Genomic DNA, 16,079 nt, shown 5'->3' on the forward strand with positions numbered 1-16,079 from the left:
CCATTAATTTTTAAAAGGCCCAAGAGATCAGGTTTATGTGTCTGTTTTGGTTTTATTTTTCTCTGCACTATCTCAAGTCTCCACTTCATCTAAGTAGAATCCAAAAGAAGAAAATGAACAGAAAGCCAAACAATGTTCCTTAGAATCTTCCAGAGACGTGAGGCTGAAATTCTATGTTCTATTAACTTTGTTTGAATGGATTTGGGATTTATTCTTTTTCATAGAAAAGAAGTAAAAGTGAAATCTGATATTATGTCAAAAATACATTGCTCTTTCTGCCCTTTTTATGTCTTTGTGATGATCAGATTTTTCTGATCTTTTCAGCAGCGCTCTTAATATATTACAGAATAAATTCAGAAATGGAAAGTTTAAATTTAATAGTTGACACCAGGAAAGCTAAGCCTTCATAGTACAGGTTACATTAAGCTGACCTGCTTCAAACCTTGCCTGGAGTGGCCGGTATCATATTTATCGGTTATAATCCACGAGTTCAGAAATTGCTCTGCTTGCATTGCTTTTCTTTCTATTTGTTACAACAGGTCTAATATAGCAAGTTTGAGAAACGATGTTGGATCTTGACATTTTTAATATCCCTGGGGTACTTCTCTAAAATGCATCTGAATTCAGATTTAATTAATTATGTGAATAACATAAATGTGAAAATAATTTCCTGCTCTTGATATATTAAGCTCAATAGAAAAATCTCAGCAAGAGAAATGAAGTGAAATTAGGTCCACATTATTATTTTAGAAAGGCTCATTTACTTTGATCCTTTTTAGCTCAATCACCAGAACTGAGCTGATAGTCACTGAATTGATACGGCTTTACTCATGCACAGAGGAAATGCTTTCTCGGGTAAATTTCCCTTTAACTAAGAAAAACCTTTATAATGATTACATTACTGGCTAATTTAATTTTTACTTATAATTGTAGGTAGAATATATATATATAATGTATATAATATATAATGCATATATGATATTGTTATTATAATGTATGTTTATAATTTTAAGAAAATTCTATATATAATAATGATTTAGTATATCTATAGCTATAATTAGTATATAATATATGATCTTATTAAGTAAATGTAAATCACTAGCAATCTGATGTTCTAAAGATAATTTTAACTAAACAAGTAATTTTAAATGCACAAATACTTATATTTTTATTTTATTTTTAAAAAGACTTTATTTATTTATTTTTGTGAGAGAGAGAACATGAGCAGAGGGAAGGGTCAGAAGAAGCAGATTCCTTGCTAAGCAGGGAGCCTGATGTGGAACTTGATCCCAGGACCCTGGGATCATGACCTGAGCCAAAGGCAGACACTTAACCGACTGAGCCACCCAGAAGCCCCAAATCCACAAATATGTTTATATCATTAGGTGACTATAAGAGAAAGAATTTAAGTAGAATATACTTCTATAAAACTTTAACAGTTGGTAGGTAGCAAATTATAAGATATAAATGAATATAAAAATGAGTCAGCTACATATTATTAATGGACAAAATAAAAATAAATATTAAATAAATTATGATAGCCTATATTTTTTGTACTGCCATGGAAAGATCTTTGAAAGAATAAAAACTAGATATATTAAAACTCATAAAATTATGTTTAAGTTTACATATTTCACTATACTCATAGCTAATTTATTACAACCTTATATTCCTAGCTTTAATGAGAGCAAACTCATCAATAATATTTTTAAAATTTATTTTTGCTTATCTCCCTTTTGATCGGAAGAATTGGTTACATTTGACAGTATCTCTTGAATAGATAATGAACTTGAATGAATTTAAAATAACTTCAGCTTGCGGCGCCTGGGTGGCTCATTGGGTTATGGTCTTCAGCTCTGGTCATGGTCTTAGGGTCCTAGGATTGAGCCCCACATCAGGTTCTGTTCAGCAGGGAGCCTGCTTCCCCCTCTCTGCCTGCCTCTCTGCCTACTTGTGATCTCTCTCTCTCTGTCAAATAAATAAATAAAAATCTTTAAAAAAAAAACAAAATAAAATAACTTCAGCTTACTGAAACTTTTTTATTGGACATCAATGTACTCTTAAAAAAAATTCTCAAGTCTACTTCCAAATTTGATTAAGATTGTACTTACCAAGATTTGTGCATCGGGTTTAGAAGATCCAAACCTGACATTGATAAAAAGAATAAAAAATCAAAATAATATAAAACATTTATACAGTAAAGTAATAAATACTTTTAATGGCAGTTAGGATAAACAACTTAAATATAATATATTTTATAACTAGAAGTGCTAATGTGGGTGATTGTGACTTATTCCATATCCGACCAAAAGTTCTAAGGATGTCGTCCTATTTGCTTGGACTTTTGTTTGTGATCTTGGCTGCCCGCAATACCATGTACCAGACATAGCTATAAATCTTATGACCCTGACCTGTGAAATATTTGGTGGACTGGGAAGCTATATATGTATCTATGGAAGCTGAAACTCTTGTAGCATTGCCAGGTTTAGCAAATAAAAACACAGAATACTCTGTTAAATTTCAATTTCAGATAAACAATAACTTTTTAGTATAGGTATGTCCTATAAAGTATTAAGGACATACTAATACCAAAAGAAAATTGGTTGTTTCTATGAAATTTAACTGGGCATCCTCTCTTTTCTCTGGCAATCGTGGGGTCTAGATGAAGTACTTTCAAAACTGTGTGTGCTGGCTGTCATTAGTCCAGGTAATGAAGTCCCACAAGAAAGAGATGACCTCACAAAGAGGCTCGCTGGTGTGCAAGTGAACTGAGAGGGAGTATGGAGAGCATGCTATTTGCAGGGTTGGAAAATGGAAATGGCCACTGAAATAGTCTTGAAGGAAAAAAAGAAAATGAAGCCTGTCCAACATCCCTTTCTTAAAGACTAATTAGATGAATACAGCTTCTAGGAAATCCTTTCATTTGTACCAAATGGTGCCTGGGAAAGAAAAAGGTAAGCCGTGCTCTGACGATAAGCCAGCATAATATCCTTTCTCATTGTTTTTTTTTTTTTTTTTTTTTTTTTTTTTTTAAAGATTTTATTTATTTACTTGACAGAAATCACAAGTAGATGGAGAGGCAGGCAGAGAGAGAGAGAGAGAGAGAGAGAGAGAGGAAGCAGGCTCCCTGCTGAGCAGAGAGCCCGATGTGGGACTCGATCCCAGGACCCTGAGATCATGACCTGAGCCGAAGGCAGCAGCTTAACCCACTGAGCCACCCAGGCGCCCATCCTTTCTCATTGTTGAGAGGCGTTTCAAAGCGAAAGGAGGAGTTTGTCAAATTCTTCTAAAATATTATTTACATCTGACACTGCTTAAGGCCCAGCATTTAGTAATCAATCTCATGTGTTAATAACTAAGTATGACGTGGAGGAGTGGCTTACACATGAACGGGACTTACAGAGTCAGCTCCTCAAATACTTGAAGACTCAGTGTATTAGGAGTGGATAGGATGTAGATAGCTATCCACGAAGACAGTTATTATGAAGGGTCGCCTCACATGATTACGGAGTGTTAAGAAGTCCTATGATCCGGTATTAGCAAGGTGGAGACCCAGGAAAGCCAGTGGTTTCATTCCAGTCCACGTCTGAAGGCTTGGGAAGCAGGGGGATCAAGGTAAGCTGTAGTTTGAGTCTGAAGGCTCTGGAACCAGAAGCTGGGGTGTCTGAGGGCAAGAGAAGATGGCCCCCTCTACTCAAACCTTCCTCCATCTTTTTGTTCTCTTAGTCCCCCAAAGGTTTGGAAGATGCCTGCCCACACTGGCAAGGACAATCTCCTTTATTCACTCTACAAATTCAAATGTTAATTTATTCTGGAAATACCTTCCCAGGCACAGCCAGAAATAATGTCTTACCAGTTTTCTGGGCACTCCTTCACCCCTTAGGTTAGTCGAACAGACACATCAAATTCACCTTCACACTCAGATGTGGTCATCCGTTCTGAGGAATGTTCTCAGAACTTGCATGGACTACATGAACAATAATGCTATGTGAATTAAATTATTTTATACAAATTTGTGAGAATAACGTACAATACTCAGTTCACTCCTTACTTTGGCCATGCTTCCTCTTTTATGATTTCTCTCTGCTTTTAGTGCCAACAGTGTTTGTTGACAGTCTCAGCCGCACTGGAATATACATGGATTCCAAGACCCCAGTTCACATACACCCACCTCTTTAAATTTGCTCGCTTCAGCTTCCCTGTGTCACCAAGGGAAGTTTCAGTTTAAGTCCATGCTCTCGGACTCACACGTTGTTCAGCCTAAAGCAGGATCAGGAAATATACATTACATCAGCAAATGAGGGTATTTTTTTTTTTTCCCCTAAAAGAATAGCTACTGGCTCTCCAAAGTCTGTGTAATTTATTGTGGTCCTCCCAGGCTGGCTCTGACCTGATTTTCTTGAGAAATCATTCAGAAATCTTTGCTATCCTTAGAAATCTTAATATCCAGTGATTTTTAAATTCATTTTGACTCTGGAATACGTGAATAACTGAAGTGAACTCTCTGATTTTGCACTGGTCTTTGATTTTAATTGAACTGCTGCTAATTATGAGTATTAATGAAGACCCATAACAGTCACAATAAAAGCAAACACAAGGCTTACCTCATCCGACCTTAATAATGCAAAGTGACAGTTTGGGTGCCTGGGTGGCTCTGTTGTTGAGCGTCTGCCTTTGGCTCAGGTCAGGATCCTGGGTCCTGGGGTCCAGCCCCCCTTCTGGTTCCCTGTAGAGGAAGCCTGCCTCTCGCTCTCCCACTCCCCCTGCTTGTGTTCCCTCCCTCGCTGTGTCTCTCTCTGTCAAATAAATAAATAAAATCATTTAAAAAAGAAAAGAAAAGAGAAGAAAATGATAGTTTTCTTAAAAGTAGGAAAGCCCAAAGATAACTAGACCTTTTAGTAATTTACCTGTGAAAGAGGTCCAGTGGGAGATATGGTTAAGGAAATGCCTGGTAAAAGCAGAGTGTAACTGGGTGAAAAGAAATAATGGAATAATGCTTCTGTTCCAGTCCAGTGCGGGTGAGCAGGGGGCCTCCCTGGGGGAGGCAGCACATTTATCCTTGGAGCTGCTGCTGTCAGACCTACATTATCCTCTGGATTCTCTCATTTTGAGATTTTAGGGGAAGACGGGGAACAGTGAGTCAGGATGGCTACACAGTTTTTAACTTCTACATTATTTCCTGGCTCTATAACCACATAATCTGTCACTGAATGTCAAATCTCCAAGTTCAGAGAGGTCTAAATGATATAGCAAAAATTCAAATTTCCAACTGATTTGAACAAAATCTCAGGAAGTGACCACAATGCATTACTTCTACCATTGCAGCTGGGAATGTTTCCAGCCGAGGTACCATTTCATCAGTGCCCTCGTGATTTGTTTTATTCTAGTTGCCATACCTATGGCCATCCATTTCTAATAAGGACACCATTCACTGACATGTGACAAAACAAAGAATAAATTCCAGGTTTAGATGAATGTCAATTTTAAACTATCTCACACAGACATTGTCTTCAATCTCTGGAGGCTGATATAGAAAATTAATGTGTGGTTTTGAATTAATCCTACACCTTGTTTTGCCACGTACCGGCCATTTTCTGTGTTGACAAATAAAACCGGAAAATGCAAGTAGGCCATCAAAGTAATCCTACACGCTTCACCTGCCTCTCATTCTTTCCTGTCCTTGTTTCTTCTCCGTTTCTCTTCATCAGGTTTTGCTTTACCTGAAAAGATGGAGAGTGAAAACCATATGTCTTGTCTTTTCCTTTGAAATAAACAAGAATTCTAATGAGCAATTGTTCACGGTCATAGCCTTAAAATTTTCCTTTCTCATTAAAATAAAATGAATTAAATCTCATCGATGCAGACCAAGGTCTATATGCACATTCTTTTTACTATTTTTATCATCATGTAATATTATTAAACATCGTTCTTTATTTTTGCACACAACTTAAAATACTGTCAGAAAGGTTTAATGAAACTCTCTTTCTGTCTGCATTTGAGGACTACAATGAGTTGTTTCCCAAAACTGGCAAGATGGCAAAAATGGTCTGTGGGTGAAACCATGAAAAGGTTAGAAGAAAGATTTGCAAAGGGGGTGAAAGCAAAGATTTGCAAAATCATCTTGCAGAGGTAACCATCCTGCAGGAGTAACTAGTAGAGAAGGCTCTGACATCACTGACCGAAAGTACCAAGGTATCTAAATACAAAATGTGTCCATTAGAAAGGAGTTCTCTAAGAGGATGCATGGCCTGTTGCAAACTTCCTGGTCGGCATCCTTCTGGGCTGCTCTTGGTAACTTGCAAGGGTCAAGTATTTCAGAATTTGGTGCTGATATGCTTCCTCATCCTGCCCTGTCAGGCATTTTCACTCTCCACTCTTCACCTGCATCGAGACAAAGTCTACACAGAAGGGCCAATGGACAATGACAGTATCATTTAATTAATAACGGGGCAGCAAAGAACCCAATTCAGAAATTTGGCTTAACCTCAGCGATGGGCTAGAAGATTCTTCATCACCTGCCCCACACCCGACTGATGGAAATGTACCAAATCCTCGTTGGTCAATGGGCAAGTTGATGTTCCCAGGGGTTTCTTGTTTTCTTTACGCTCCAAAGAGACCAAAGTGTATGGGTCCTGGCTGTATTGCCTTCAAAGCTCAGTAACGACTCCCACTGAACCCTCTTACACTCTTGGTGGGAATGCAAGTTGGTGCAGCCACTTTAGAGAACAGTGTGGAGATTCCTCAAGAAATTAAAAATGGAGCTTCCCTATGACCCTGCAATTGCACTACTGGGTATTTACCCCAAAGATACAGATGTCGTGAAAAGAAGGGCCATCTGTACCCCAATGTTTATAGCAACAATGGCCATGGTTGCCAAATGGTGGAAAGAACCAAGATGTCCTTTCACAGAAGAATGGATAAGGAAGATGTGGTCCATATACACTATGGAGTATGATGCCTCCATCAGAAAGGATGAATACCCAACTTTTGTAGCAACATGGACAGGACTGGAAGAGATGATGCTGAGTGAAATAAGTCAAGCAGAGAAAGTCAATTATCATATGGTTTCACTTATTTGTGGAGCATAACAAATAGCATAGAGGACAAGGGGAGATAGAGAGAAGAAGGGAGTTGAGGGAAATTGGAAGGGGAGGTGAACCATGAGAGACTATGGACTCTGAAAAACAATCTGAGGGGTCTCAAGGGGTGGGGGGTGGGAGGTTGGGGGAACCAGGTGGTGGGTATTAGAGAGGGTACGTATTACATGGAGCACTGGGTATGGTGCAAAAACAATGAATACTGTTACACTGAAAATAAATTAAATAAATTAAAGAAAAAGAAATTGTATCTCAGCAAAAATCTTGGCATTGATTTAATTGGGTTATAGATAATATATTAGGATAAAAATGCAAGCATGAGATGATATGCCATCCATTTTTATAAAAATATTATCTATGACACAACCATAATCAATCATGCATAACTACTGTACACATAGAAACAATTCTGATGAATAAGAATAAAAACTAAGCTGTTGGGATTTGTTTCCTAAGGGGAGAAAATACGTTATGGGACACTCTCTGTCTGCTGTAGTCCTCACTGTATTGTTTGGTTACTTTAAGATTTGTATCTATTAACTTAAGAAAAGATACATAACGAATAGCAACATAGATCTATAATTTCAAAAAATTCATTGAATCTGTTAAAAGATTGAAAAATACTCTCTCTGTTGGATATGTCTATGGCTTGGCGGTGAGAGTTTCACAGGCGTACACATGTCCTGAGCTCACTGAGGAAGAAAGGGAGGAGAGAGAGCAGACAGGAAGGGAGGAGTCGGGGGTGGGGGAGGAAGGAAGAACGGAAGTGCGTCCAGCTTTACACCTGTCAATCATACTTCAGTAAAGTGGTTTTAAACATGCTCTCATTCTCTTATCCTATGACGAAGGTAGACATTTATTATACATATCCATTCACTTATTCAGTAAAGAACTTTTGTCCTCTAGGGCCTTGGTAATGTAGAGACAGACTATAATGATTATGAAATATCTCTTCAAACCTTGGTGAATTGTCCTAGTCCTGGGAAATGGACCATAAAGTTGAGATACAGATGGACTTCATATTTCCAAATTATGTCTGTGTTCTAAGGACAATATGGCACTGAAAAGTCAATAATACAAAACTCAGACAAAGAAAAATTCTAGGACTTTGCATGACTGGTTTCCAGAGTGAATACATAGGAATTAATTTAAAATAAAGTGCTCTAAGACCTTTACCACTTTTTCAGTACTATATTAATATCACAATATTTTAGTTGCCCTCTCTCTTCCCTACCCCTTCCTTCCTCCTTCCCTCGCTTCTTTCCTTTTTTCCTGCCTTCCTTCCTTTTTCCTTGTTTTACATTTCTGAAATATATCCTTCTTTTCTACCATATTTCCTGAGGCTCTAGCAGTGACACTAATGAATATTTTTCTTACTTTTTATGGGGATTTCATTTTTGCAATAGCTTGTGAATGTGATATTTTTTCTTTAAATTGTGAACAGGTTGCTGAGCTGTCCTGTGATAAATGGCCTTAAGTGCAGCAATTAAACCTTGAAATAGCCTGCTGCATTTTGCTACTGCTGACTCTACAGCCCCAACTGAGCATATAATGTCCTCTGACATTGGGGTGAGTCCTCTCACTTCAATCTGTTAATTTCTTAGCATTCTTCCCTTTACCTGTGCAGTAATGGCCCTAATAGAGCCAGTTTTAACAGCAGCACATTTGAATTTTATGAAACATACTAAAAAGGATAACAAAGGATGTAAAGAAAAATTATTGTACAGAGTTGTTGAACACAACCGAAGAAACATTAGTGGGAAATTTGAGTGACATTCTAAATTTCTTTCATATCCCTAAAAAGATAATATGATCTCTTATATGGAATTTGTTTGCATGAGAGATGAAGCTTATATTTTAAGGTCAACCAAATGTTAATTTAAGGATATCATACTCTTATTAGAGACACTCTATTGAGAATGTAGAGCTACTTTGTTAAAGGTAGTATTATCTTAAATACTTGAACCACTTTCAAAATGGAAATAAAAGAAATTGAGGGAATTAAAAATAAAAAGAATGTTTATGATCAAGCTCTCCATCAGGAGACAAGATGAAAGGATACGTTACTGCTAGAAAAGGAAAAGATTTGAGAATTTTATGAAGCAATATAAAAGGTTGATAGGAATTACTCTTTCTATTCAAATATCTTTATGTTCTGGCTGAAAGCCAACTGATTATCAAGCTGAGTAGTATTCAAGTCCCTCTAATATGTATTTAAATATTAATTGTGATTTTAAAGAAATATTGAGCCATTAAATCAACATCAATGACGTTTGCAATGATGGGAAATAAGGTACATAAATCAAAGAATGTGGACAGCAAACAGATTTTCTAGATATATTTTGATAGTTTTTGTCTTTCACTCTTGGACTTGGCTGGTTTGCAGACCATCCAGGTTAGTCAAGCAAATAGCCGGTTTTTCTTGTTTAGTAACAACCAATTTTGGATTAGGGTCATGTTTACCTTTTTAACTTAAGGAAGCACCAATTCCATTTATCTAATAAATCCTTTGTCCTTGTTTTCAAAGTTATATATCAACTTCACGTGGTGTTGTCAGGGGAAACAGTAAATGATGTTTGATCTTAGATCTTAGTAACATCAGAGAAATATTTCAGGTTAAATGGTATTTTATTTTATTTATTTGACAGAGAGACACAGTGAGAAAGGGAACACAAGCAGGGGGAGTGGGAGAGGGAGAAGCAGGGTTCCTACCAAGCAAGGAGCCAGATGCAGCCGATCCCAGGACACTGGGATCATGATCTGAGCCAAAGGCCAATGCTTAATGATTGAGCCACCCAGGCGCCCCCCCAATATTTCAGCTTTAAATAAAGATCACTAAGATCGTGAGTTTACCATTACAGGTTAGATGTTTTGTTAACTATAAGATCTCATTTAATATAAAAAACACACTTTAATACAGTTAAATTTTAAGCATAACATGAAAAATTTTTGTCAATTTTCACTAAATATAAAGTTTTAGGAGCTCAATTTGAGCATTAAGTTAGTTGAGTCTGTGAGCATCTCTGAATTGGAAATATTTTCAGGATTCTATATGAGGCTCTGTTATTCAGCTCTGTTTCCATACAGAAAATTAATATTGAAATATAGTACTTGGTAGACTTACTCTAATTGCATAGGTCATGATTTTTTTTTTTTTTTTTTTAGTGAAAATAACTAAAATATATTGGATTGAACCTAGGAAAATCTCAGAAAATGAGATATACCTCATATAATACTGCAGTAATATTCAATTTAAATTATAAAACCTGAGAATTCTAATTTAATGAAAATTCTCACCCAAGTAGAACAGGAAAACTTACCCTTACCCTACCTTCCCCAAAGACTTGTTCTCACCAGCTACTTTTTAAACCACAACTTCCAAAAGACCAGAGTGTGATTTTCTAAGCTTTCCAAGTAAATTCTCACATCTCTAACAGGAATGATGAAAATTAAATCATTCTAATAAATAAATCATTCTAATCAATTTTGTGGAGTGTGTCCTATATAAATAAATGTTGTTCAACATACAGTAAATTTCCCCTTACTACCTAATGTGAAGAAATTCTTCAAAACTCAATGGGTGCATTGAGTGAGATGAACACTGTGGGTTCAGTGGCTTGTTCCAAGGTGTAGATACAGACAGGATAATCACTTCTGAAAATTTTGTTCTAGCCCTTTTCATACTGGTCTGATAATTATTCTCACTGGAGTCTATGTTCTTGAGATGTTTTGGAAAAGTTGCATAAGTTAAAGTGTTTAAATACCAATGGCTATAGTTTGCCCAAGTAATTAAAGTCAGCTAAAGAAATTAGACCAAAAGGTTTAATTTAGAATACCTACCCAAGTTTTCAAAACCAAGGTTTCATGGGGGTGGCTGGAGAACAATATTTTGTTCATGTAGATGATGGTAAAAATAATTTGGCATTTCCTGGGTAACTATTTTACTCCAAGCCCTAGGACTCATGATGTACAAACATTGTCGCATTGAATTCTCACTTTAACTCTTGTGGTGAAGTTATTTCCACACTGAAACCTGGAAAGCTGTCACACTAGTTGAGAGGCCCAGGATTGTCCAACCTTATGGTCTGTAGTATCCACCCTGAGAGGGTGATGATTTCCCAAGCTTTTCAAGTGCAGTCGCGTGTGTCTACCAGGAATGATGAAAATAGATCATTCTGATCATTTTGTGAAACTTGTTTCTGAGCTTGTGGCTCACCTTCCAACAGATGAGCTGGGCTGAATGTTTTCACAAATGACTAATCTGAAAGCCAAAGTTAGTGGACCCTCAGATTTGGCACTGGTTCAATGCACAACGATTTTACTCATTAATTTTTTATGGGAAAAAGTGCTCTTCTTTTCACTCCTTCCTGTATTAGATCAAACTAAGAAAACATGCATCTTTTTCCAAAGAAATACACTCTTCTTTTTTTTTTTTAATATTTTATTTATTTATGTGAGAGAGAGAAAAAGAAAGCACAAAGGAAGAGTGAGAGGGAGAAGCAGACTCTCCACTGAGCAGGGAGTCTGCTGTGGGGCTCGATCCCAGGACCCCAGTATCATGACCCAAGCTAAAGGCTGACACTTAACTGACTGAGACATCCAGGTGCCCCCAAGGAAAATATACTCTTAAGTGTAACTCTGGTGATTTCTATTAAAAGCATACAAAAATAATCACGAAATATTTGAAGCCACTTGAACTTCAGTAATAGGGAACTGGTGGACTAAAATATGGTTCATCCACAGAAGAAAGTACTATGTTACCAGAGAAATAGATAAGGAATAACATTTATGTAATACTGTGGAATAATTTCCAGGTTGAATGATAAATGAGTATACAGTTTGCCTCTGTTCTTCCAAGAAAACATACCTATCTATCTACAAGCACATATACCCCCCACCTGCACACACAAATATATTTTGTATGTATTCACACACTGTACAAATGATACACACCTACATGCACAAATATAGATTTAGACACGGACATTCATGTTTTATATGTTAGAAAAAAACAAAGGAAGTATATATGGTAAAATTTAAAAGAGAATTGTTATCACTACGGAAGATACAGGGTAGAGGGGACAGAGACCAAGATAGAACTCATTTTGTGTATTTAATTGTGAAACCAAATGAATATTTAACACAATTATAAAACAAAACCCAAACAAGTAGCAATCAGCAATTGAAAGCAACATGAAAATGAAGACAATGGACATAACTATGTGTTGAATGGTAACATAATCATAGGGAGAAGCTCTTCTAAGTAACTTCAAAGTAGTAATTTGACCTGATTTGGATTGGTCTTCAAGTGAGAACAAGAGAAGTAAAAGAGAAGATACCTTTGTAATAAAGGGAGACAGGTGAGTGGGAGAAAGGCCAGAGCAATCTGCAGAGTCAGGGGGGAGACGTATAGCCTCAATATATATACATATCCACACACACATACACATAGACACCCATGTATTAACACATGTATACATATAAACACACATACATATGTATCCTATATATAACACATTTACCTATGTACACACAGAGACATACATATATGTATAGTGCAGATTGCACTAGAGCAAGCATGTGATTTTATGATAACGACTGGGTCACGAACAGTTTGACCTGCGGCAAGTAATTTAATCTCTATTGTTTTCAGCTGTGAAGTGGGATAAAATCTTGCTCACAAATTTGTAAACAAGATGAAATTACAAAAGGTACTATCTCCTACTAAGGAGAGAGGCAGGCGCCTGGCTGACAGCAGTCTGTCTAAAAACAGAAATTCTCATTCCATCCCTTTTTCCTTCAATCCGCAAGCCAACACACAACGGCCTCGCCTCTCTCCAGTGTGTGTCAGTGTGTGAGAACCACATACACAGCCCATCTAGGCTCCGTTAGGTCTGAGGAAGATCATGGTCTTCTGGGACCATACCACATCAGTGAACATTAATTTGTTACCAGAACCAGTTAGTGGCCCTTCTAGGATTTGTATTTCAGGTAAAGCTCACCTTTCCTGGTCAGCATATATGGTTTAGATTTTACCTATCTTGCCACCTTCCAGTGACATTCGATTATTATATCTGATTTAATCCTTCAAAAGCTGATAAAAGGCATTACTAAATCCATTACAGAGTTGGACAAATAACGTTTAGATGGTAAATGCTTTGATCAAAATCCAGTCTTCTGATCCCGGTCCTATTTCCTGGGTCCATGTTTCCCAGGTGAGGCTGATTTGCCGAGGGATGTGGGGTTGGTTGGGCTGAGCAGACACTGGAGCTTCTTTCTCCTCCTCAGTGGTCCAGGGGCTGTGTCCCTCTCATGCAGAGCTAGATATTTGCCTGCTGTAGAATTCTATGTTTGAATATATTTCCCTAAATTCAGTGTTTCACTACATCAATGTATTAGGTATCTTAAATTGCTCTATTTTTTTTCTCTTTTAAATTGTTTTTTTATTATTTTAAACCTCTTTTGTTGTCTTTTATTGCATTTAATTTTATAAAAAGATCATTTTTTTAAGAACTGAGGAAAGTATAAACCTCAAAAACAAGCCCAAGATATTCCTTTTCATATCTTTTATTTGTGATTTTGAAATGAGTAGAAATCTTGAGATAAAAATGTTGCAATTGAAGAAAAACAGCAATATAGTATCTTTATATTGTGCGTATATAGATTATATATTTTTGTGATGTTCTTTTCCATCTTTTCTATGGGTGAGAGTTTATACTGTCAAACTCTTTATGAGAATTTGGATTTAAATTAATTTCAACCACTGGAGAACAGGGAATATTGGTTAACACCATGGCACTAATAAAAACATAGTTACCATGGATTTATGGTAGTTAATTATAACCCATCTCATTTTTATCATTCCTTAGGAGTAATGCAGCAAATACATTAGTGTATAGTACCTGACTTGTAACTCTGGGAACACCTGGAGCCCATACAATGGAGCATCTGGGAGGTCATGCAGGCCACCACAGGCAAGAGCCATGACCAAGCACGATCCTGGCCCAGGTGGGACCCAGACATGCCAAAGCCAAGGACAGACTCTCTTTGCAGATGGGCCAGCTGGCTGGGGCCCCGGGGGACTTCAGAGTGCAAATGTCAACCCAGACCTGAGTTAAAGAAGTTTAGATGTGATGATAGATATTCCTGTAGGACGCTATTGAAGTCAGAGTGCCCAGAAAAGTTAGTGGATTGGTTTTAGTTTATTATTCAATAGCATTTTGTTTTCCTATTGTCGGGTGGAAATAGAACCTTGTCAGAGAAAAGTATGTGCAGTTATCCTGATACAGTGAAACTCATGATTGAAAATATATGAGCATGATCTATTACATTGTGCCTGGGACTCATGTAACATGGAAAGAAGGCATGCATTTAAACACATATCTCACACTTAAAAAAAAATTATCCAGAGGCTGTTCGTCTTTCTATATGAGGGCATTCTATAAATTCTCATTCCCACTTTCCCATGTTCTCATACCTTATGTTGTGCTGAATGTCACAGATGAGCCTGTGGTTCAGTGCCATGCCGCTGAGACTTACAAGTAAGGGGTCCTCAAAGCTCTTCAGAAATCAAAGTGAGAGCAGACAGCATAGTTTAATTCATACTTAATACCCTTCCTCATTGTTCATTTTCACTTTGATTAGTTGTCTTCCAACATTACAGGGAAGACGTGTTCTTTACATTTTAGGGAATTTGGGTGATTGCAAAAAGATTTTCTAGGTGCATGACAGATTGTCAAAATTCTACCATATGGAATGATATAGCAAAACACAAGCCACACCGTTTTTGAGAAACCCTCGAGTTCCCTCAACTCAAATAGTTTTCATTCAAGTGATTCCATGCCTTCCTGTCAAGACAAGAATAGTATCTCTGATTTCCATAAACATAACTTTTATACTGTGGCTCTTAAAAGCTTAACAATAATACCTGACAACAGATAGAAAATATGTAAGAGTTATGAATGGTCTAGCTCATCCTTGGTCCTCTCTGTGGTGGGGGACAATAGATTTTCCCTAGCCTCTATGTTGGGATTTCTTGGCACTGTGCTTGTTTCTGGAGAAGGTGAGGCTAGCATTGCTCATCATACGTCAGGAGATACTGATGTAGTGAACATGGGGTAGGTACTGTGATGCTGATGTTTTATCAGCTTTCCAGGAGATAAAGGAGTACTTCCGATCTCAAATTCCATGAGAAGTCCAAAGCGTTCCCCATTTCATCAGATACCCAGAGACCTGCCCCGCCCCCGCAAACTCATTGCCCCATGGTTTGGGGTTTTGCTTTTGCAGCTCTGTGGTCTCCATTATCTGATGCCAACGTCACCATTTAACCTGGAAACTCTGATGCTGATACAGTCAAAAGCTGTTCTGTTCTGTCCTTTATCATGCCTTCCAAACTTACGCCTTTTAATATGACAAACAAATGTCATGTGTTTCAGAAATCTGTCACTAATGCAGACTGTCCAACTGTGGCTTTATTGCTTTTTATATTACTCTAGAGAAGTTTAAAGAAAGATATGGAAAGAAATAATAAAGAGCTCATAAATATAGTTGTCTCAATAAAATATTATTTCTCTAAAAATAGGCCTTTTTGGGACTATGAATTTCATATAAAATGTCTACTTTATTAAAATATGTATAATTTTTAAATAATCTACCTTAGATACTGTATGTGTTTTGGCTTTCAATTTTCTTTTAAATAAATATTCTCTTTTAGCAAATGCAATAAAATGGAAATTCTGTGTGATTCCAGTGTCTGAGCAACATATTTCTGTAGAAACCCAATTCCACGCAAAAAAATTTCTCTGGATTGTATACTTTATTCACGTTAGAAATCTAAGGGCAAGTACGAGTTTGAACATGAATTAACAAAAAGAAAAGCACATATCCACACTTAATTGACTTTTTGTTTGTCTTTAACCAGCTAGCTCATAACAGTGTCTAAGAAACTGTAAAATTAGCACAAAACAAAATTCCCTCCAGGAT

Source organism: Mustela lutreola, chromosome 5 (assembly GCF_030435805.1).
Source record: "Mustela lutreola isolate mMusLut2 chromosome 5, mMusLut2.pri, whole genome shotgun sequence".
NCBI classification, from domain to species: domain Eukaryota; kingdom Metazoa; phylum Chordata; class Mammalia; order Carnivora; family Mustelidae; genus Mustela; species Mustela lutreola.